This window comes from Molossus molossus, unplaced genomic scaffold, assembly GCF_014108415.1.
Source record: "Molossus molossus isolate mMolMol1 unplaced genomic scaffold, mMolMol1.p scaffold_m16_p_4, whole genome shotgun sequence".
NCBI classification, from domain to species: domain Eukaryota; kingdom Metazoa; phylum Chordata; class Mammalia; order Chiroptera; family Molossidae; genus Molossus; species Molossus molossus.
In genome coordinates this window covers 29,737,217-29,743,414 of record NW_023425377.1, presented here as the reverse complement: position 1 = coordinate 29,743,414, position 6,198 = coordinate 29,737,217, and the positions used below count along the sequence as shown (strand labels likewise).

Below are 6,198 nucleotides of genomic sequence, written 5' to 3'. Positions count from 1 at the left end.
CAATAAAAGTTATCATGAAAGCCCTCCGTGGGGCAGGCTGAGAAATTCCAACACCAGCTCTACCAGCCGTAGTGATCACTCCCTTCTGGCTCTGAAAGCGTTGAGGTTGGAGAGGCTGGGGGAGGGAAAGAGAATTTCTTTGAGTTTGTCTCAGCTGCACAGAACTGACTCATCCAAGGTCACAGCCCTATTGACTGGCTGATGGGGGTGTATGAAGGGTGAGCGGTCTTGGGACAACTCTGAAGGCTACTGAAGCTGTGGGGGCCCCTGTGGGTTTGGCTGAGGCTGGCCCTGGGGCCCTGAGTTGCTCCACCTCTCCCACTGTGCCCTGCTCACGTCTCTTTCCTTCCATAGGTGGCGATCCCACAGACACTCCATAAGAATCACCCTGCACACTGACTTCTGTCCCAGAGTTTGCGTCCAGGAAACCAGCCCATGACAGGAGCAGGCAGGTGCTTCTCTGTCGTCTTAAGCCAGGCCAGCGGGGGCTCCAGTGTACCACTGCAGTACACTGCAGAGCTGGAGGTGTGCCTCCTGGATCTGGGAAACAGAATGGGCTTGGTGCCTCGTTCCGGACAAAGCTAAGAACCACAGGCAGCAAAGCTGAGAGCGAGAAAGGAGAAGGGAGAAGAGGCGAGATTGTGTGAGGCTGGGAGTGAGTTCCTCTTGTGAGAACAGGGCAAGTGTCTGAGCAAGACAGAGCTGCAAAGGCACACAGAGCCACCCTGCAGGCGACAGGCCAGGGAGGGAGAGCACGGTCCAGCTCAATGCCAAGGGCGACTAGTTGATGGTGAGCTCTTGAGAATTAGGGTTAAAGAGGTTTATTTGTTTATTTTTTAAATTGATTTTAGAGAGAGAAGAAGGGAGAGGAAGAGAGGATAGAAACGTTGATGAGAGAGAACATCGATTGGCCACCTCCTGCATGCCCCCCACTGGGGATTTGGCCCACAACCTGGGCATGTGCCCTGACCAGGAATCAAACCGGCAACCTCTTGGGGCAAGGGTCGATGCTCAACCACTGAGCCACCCCAGCTGGGCTAGGGTTAAAGAGTTTTGGTCTGTATCTGGGCTCAGGGAGGAAGATGCTAACACTGATTGGTTCCATCTCTGTGGCTGCAGGAAGATGGGGAATGGCTGCATACACTTGCCATCTCGGGAACAGACTGAGAGAGAAGATAATCTATAGACATTACTAATGTTTTGACACAGAAACTAAGAATGTGATTTGCCATCCTCCATGCCAGAGCCAGAAGTTCACTTTTTGGAAAGACAGATACGCTCAGTTGGCTCCTCTGACGGAATTCTGCAGTGGCTCCCACTGTCGAAGGGTCCAGAGGCTCTGCATGATTCCACTCCGGTCAGGTTTGCACACGCTCCCTCTGCTAGGCTGTCCTGAGCTCCTCAGGGTTCCCCTTCTACATTTCTTTCACAACTCAATGTGTCCATAGATGGCGGTCTTGCTGCCTGGAAGTCCCCACTCCTACTTGCTCCTCAATCCCCAGGCTCAGATACCTTCTGTTCTGAGAAGCCTTCCGGAGACATACCTTCCAGTCCAAAGTTGATCCCACCCCCCTTTTGGGGTATCACTCTGTCTTGCATCACAAACCATGTATCATACTGTATCGAGATATCTGTTCTTCAGTTTGACTGCAAGTTTCTTGAAGGCCTTATTCATCTCAGCACTGTGGCTGACCCAAGAGGCACCTACTGTTTTGAATAAATGAGAGATGGCTGGAATCATTAAGGGACCCTCACAGAGTGGGTCAGAATTAAACATGATGCTGAAATTCTTGGGCCAAGTGGCTTAGAAAGGACTGTCCATTGCTTCCTATGAAAGCCCAGCATCTAAATTCCCAGAGGATCCTGAGTGGTTATTGCTACAATTCAGCTTTGCATGGTTGGGAAATTTTATAGCAGACACTAATCTACCCCATTTGGAATTCTTGCTATTTGAAGAAGGAAATCTCACCTGACAGATGGCTTCATGTTCAGGCAGACTGTATTTGTACAGCTGCAGAATCTTTCCCAAACAAGAAGTTTAAGGTCTCTTCTCTTTATGCAGGAAATTTGGTGACCAAGTGAAAACATTAAGCCTTTAGACAGAGCCTGGAGAACTGTGGGAAGCACCATGCCCATTAAAGAACATCATTTATAGAAATCCCTTTAAAGGTTTTCCTCTTTGCCCTGGCCAGTTTGGCTCAGTGGTTGGAGCATCGGCCTGTGGTCCAGAGAGACCCAGGTTCAGTTCCCACTAAGGGCACGTACCTCGGTTGCAGTTTGTCCCTGGCCCTGATTGGGTCGTGTGGATGGTGACCACTCGATATGTCCCTTTCTTTTTCCTTTTTTTAAAATATGGAATGCTTCACAAATTCGTATGTCATCCTTGCACAGGGGCCATGCTAATCTTCTCTGTATCGTTCCAATTTCAGTATATGTGCTGTCGAAGCGAGCACCGATATATCCCATTCACATCGATGTTTCTCTCTCTTGCTCACTCTCTCTCTCTTCCTCGCTCTCCCTCCCATTCTATCTGAACAAAAAATGGAAAGATGTCCTCGGGTGAGGATTAAAAAAAAAAAAAGGTCTCCCTCTTCTGTCTGGGGTGTGTGTGCATGTAAAAGTTTATCGGGATTGTAAATAAAGCCCTTCAGAATTCACCATGGATTGGGGAAACATGGAAGCCGAATTGGCCAGGCATCTAGACAACCCATCAGAAGCCTGACCACATGACGGACCCCAGGGACAGCTCTTACACTATCAAAAGAGTGTCTTGTGGAGTTCGTCCTCTCTGCCCTACAACCACCTTACTGAGTAGAGAACTGTGATGATGCAACTCAGGAGCAAACAGTTCTAGCCATCACTGTCTAGAATGCTTATTCAAAGCAGTGCTCGTAGAGAAGCTGAATTCACGTGCACAAGACGGTCAGGGCCACCAGAAATCTTCCCTGTAGGCTGAAAGGAGCCACACAGTTTATACAGGATGTCACATATCCAAGTGAGATTTCTGGGGGCGACTCTAGGGTGAAGCCAGTGGCTTTGGGGCTTCGGGACTTGTAGGTCCCTCCTTTGTGGATTCATGTGGGAAGGGTGCTCAGCCCCTTCCACTATTGTATCTGAACTCGCTGAGGTTTAGGATACCGAAGGAGATGGTTTTCAACAGGCAGAAATATGGAGCTTGGGGACGCAATGGCACCTTAAATTCATATAATCGAACATGCAAGAAGGGTGGAGGTACCCATGGGGACAGCCGAGAGGTTCCAGTCTCGGGGCTGCAGTTCTTCTCAATGACAATTACGATAGAAGGGTGAGTGGGAATACAGGGTTATGGCGTGCTCTTCAGTTCCACCTTGGGAAGCTCTGCATGGAGTCTAGCACCCTTCCTTGGAACAGTATGATGGTTGCAGAATGAAAATGAACTGTTAAAATATAAAATAAGCCCTGTCTGGTTTGGCTCAGCAGTTAGAGAGTTGATCCTTGGAACAAAGAGTCATGGGTTCGATTCCTGATCAAGGGCACGTACTTCAGTTGGGGATTCGATCCCTGGCCCTGGTGAGGGTTGTACAGGAGGCAACCAATCGATGTGTCTCTCTCACATAGATGTTTCTGTCTCTCTCTCTTCCGTCCTTCCTCCCTCCCACTCTATCTAAAAAAAATTAATAGAAAAATATTCTCGGATGAGGATTAAAAAAATATATAAAATAAAAATAAGAAAAAGTTGGGTATAGAGAGGAAAGCTAAAAGCAGGTCCAAATATTCTTATCTCTTTCAAAAGGAGAAAAAGTCCATGTGTCCAAGAGTCTCTGGGTCTGGGTAAGGGAACATTCTTTGCTTTTGTGTAAATATATCTTTGTTCAACAGTGGAGAGAATAAGTGAGAGAGAGAGAAGAGACTGATTTTAAACTTTCAAACTCCAGGTCAGAGTCTTCAGTGTTCTACATCGGAATAAAATAATCTCCTATGATTATCCTTCAGTAGAAATATACTAGGAGGCCCAAAATGGTGCAGCTTTGAGAACCAAAAGTGATATACTGAACCACCCAAATCATACATGGCCTTGTTACTTTGGGGAGTGGTTCAGGGATGATCACGCACCTCAAGCCAAGGCAATGAAACATACTGGACTTTTGTAGGAGCTGTGGGCGCAAAGGGTCTCCCTTCAAGGGGTTGTTACTCTGGAAAGTCTGCCTCAAAAAAAAAAAAAAAAAAAGCCAGCAGGGAAAATAGCTGAACTGAAAGGTGAAGGAGAGTGAGTACATGGTTGTGTAGGTGGAGGCCCTAGATCTGTCTTAGCCTAAAAACAGCCCTGGATTTCCAGTTAAGTGAGCCAATCAGTTTCTTTTTTTTTTTTTTTTCCCCAAGGCAGTTTGAATAAGTTTCAATCACACAAAAAAAGAAAGAAAATGTCTTGCCTAATACAGAAATGCAGAGCAAAGCTGGAAGTTCTTAGCTTGCAGCCCAGACAACCTTAGCAAGGATGAATTTCAGAAAACCGGGATTACCCGCACTCCACAGTTACAGCTGACAAAAGGGAAGAACACATCCCTTTCATCTTATAGAAGCCCTTCCTAAACCACTCTCAGACTCTCTCACGATGCTATTTTTTATGTTCTCTGGCACGTGGGCTCTTTGGAGACAGCGTGGTGGCTTAGTGCCTCGATACTACAAAAGCCTCTTGACCCAGTTTTCTCCTTTGACTCCTTGGAGCCTCTTGCCATTCCCAGGTAGAGCTCCTTGCTCCTGTCTTTCTCACCTGGATTCTCCTTTTGTCTGGATTCTCCAATGCAGCACCTGGCATACCGCCACAGGGAGGTGCTTTCTAACCCTCTCTCCAGGGACAGACTGCTGTCCCAGGCCCAGAGGCTGCCCATATGATGCGTGTATTCCTGCGCCCAGCATGAGGCCTGCCACACTGCATGTTGCCCTGGATTGGATTTGAGGTTCAGCTCAGACGTAACTGTCTGACTACCACTCAACACCCAGCTTCTTCCTCCGTGGAACTCTCAGAGGCTTTCCTGCCTTGGGTCTCAGCCTGCTGCTCACTGTTCCATGCTTGACCTTGTCCGTTACAAAACCTATGTCTATCAACATTTGTTTATCGAACGCGTACCCATTCAATCCTCACGTCAGCCTCTCCTTCTTACCGATAAAGAGACCGGACCTGAGAAGTTAAGTAATTTGACCAAGGTCACACAGCTCATAAGAAGTGTGGCCAGAAATTCAGAACAATCAGGACCCTGTTTTCAATTGAAGCATTATCAGTTCTTTGTGGGCTAAATGGGCTTCATTTATACTGTTGAATTACCCTCTCAACAACCCTATTATGTACTGATTATTAGCCCCCTTTTCCAGATAAGAATATTGAGACACAGTAAGTTTAAGTCATTTGTCCAAGGTCACTTTGCTGCTAAGTGGAAGAACTGAGGTTAAATCCCAAGTGTCTGAGCCCAGAGTCCTGATTCATCAACCATTGTGCCAAGCAGTTATCTACTAATTGATTGGTGATTGTATCATAAGCAATTACAATGGTTATATGACCTTTAATTACCATTTGTTATTGTTTAATAGATATAGCAATACCTACTTCATAGCGTTGTCATAAAAGCTTCAATCTATGTAAAGTTCCAAGAGCATTTTGTATATAGTAAATGCTCAACAAATGATTATGATTATTGTGTATTGAGTGCTATTGTACCAGGCATGGTACTAGGTACTTGACATGTATTATCTCATTTAATTCTCCCATCAACCAATATCAGTCTCACTTTATAGATGTAGAAACTGAGGCTCAGAGAAATTAACTTGCCCCAAAAACCTCAGCTCGTTAGCACCCAAGCCGCCCAATTAGTTGTTTGTTGCAGTAGCACGGTACCAGCTCTTGCTATCTTTCTTACTCGTAAAGTTCTGGTGACGATGTCAGAGAGCCCGATGATCGCTGGGTGGACTTTCGGTGGCTCCTTGGCCACATGAGCCTCAGCTTTGGAGACGAAGAGCTTGCACCTTTTCAGACACAACTCTGCGGAGTCAGACTGGGCGAGGAGCAGCAGCAGCTTCTCGAAGAGGAAAGGAAACATGCTCCGTGAGCTCCTATGGCGTCTTAGAACCAAGGGCTGGACACATGGGGCTCCTCTCTCACTGGGACCCACTTTGCACCTGGCCAGCTGAAGGTGCAAACCTCTTCCTGTCCCCACTCCTCCCCGG

General features: G+C 47.0%; 1 non-coding gene across 1 annotated transcript; it reads right to left on the bottom strand.

Annotated features, from left to right (window-relative positions):
• Window positions 1-2,346: 2,346 nt before the first annotated feature.
• On the bottom strand, window positions 2,347-2,453 carry LOC118616572. Its single transcript, XR_004956569.1, has one exon. It is a non-coding gene; the product is annotated as a U6 spliceosomal RNA (small nuclear RNA).
• Between the last annotated feature and the right edge of the window lie 3,745 nt (window positions 2,454-6,198).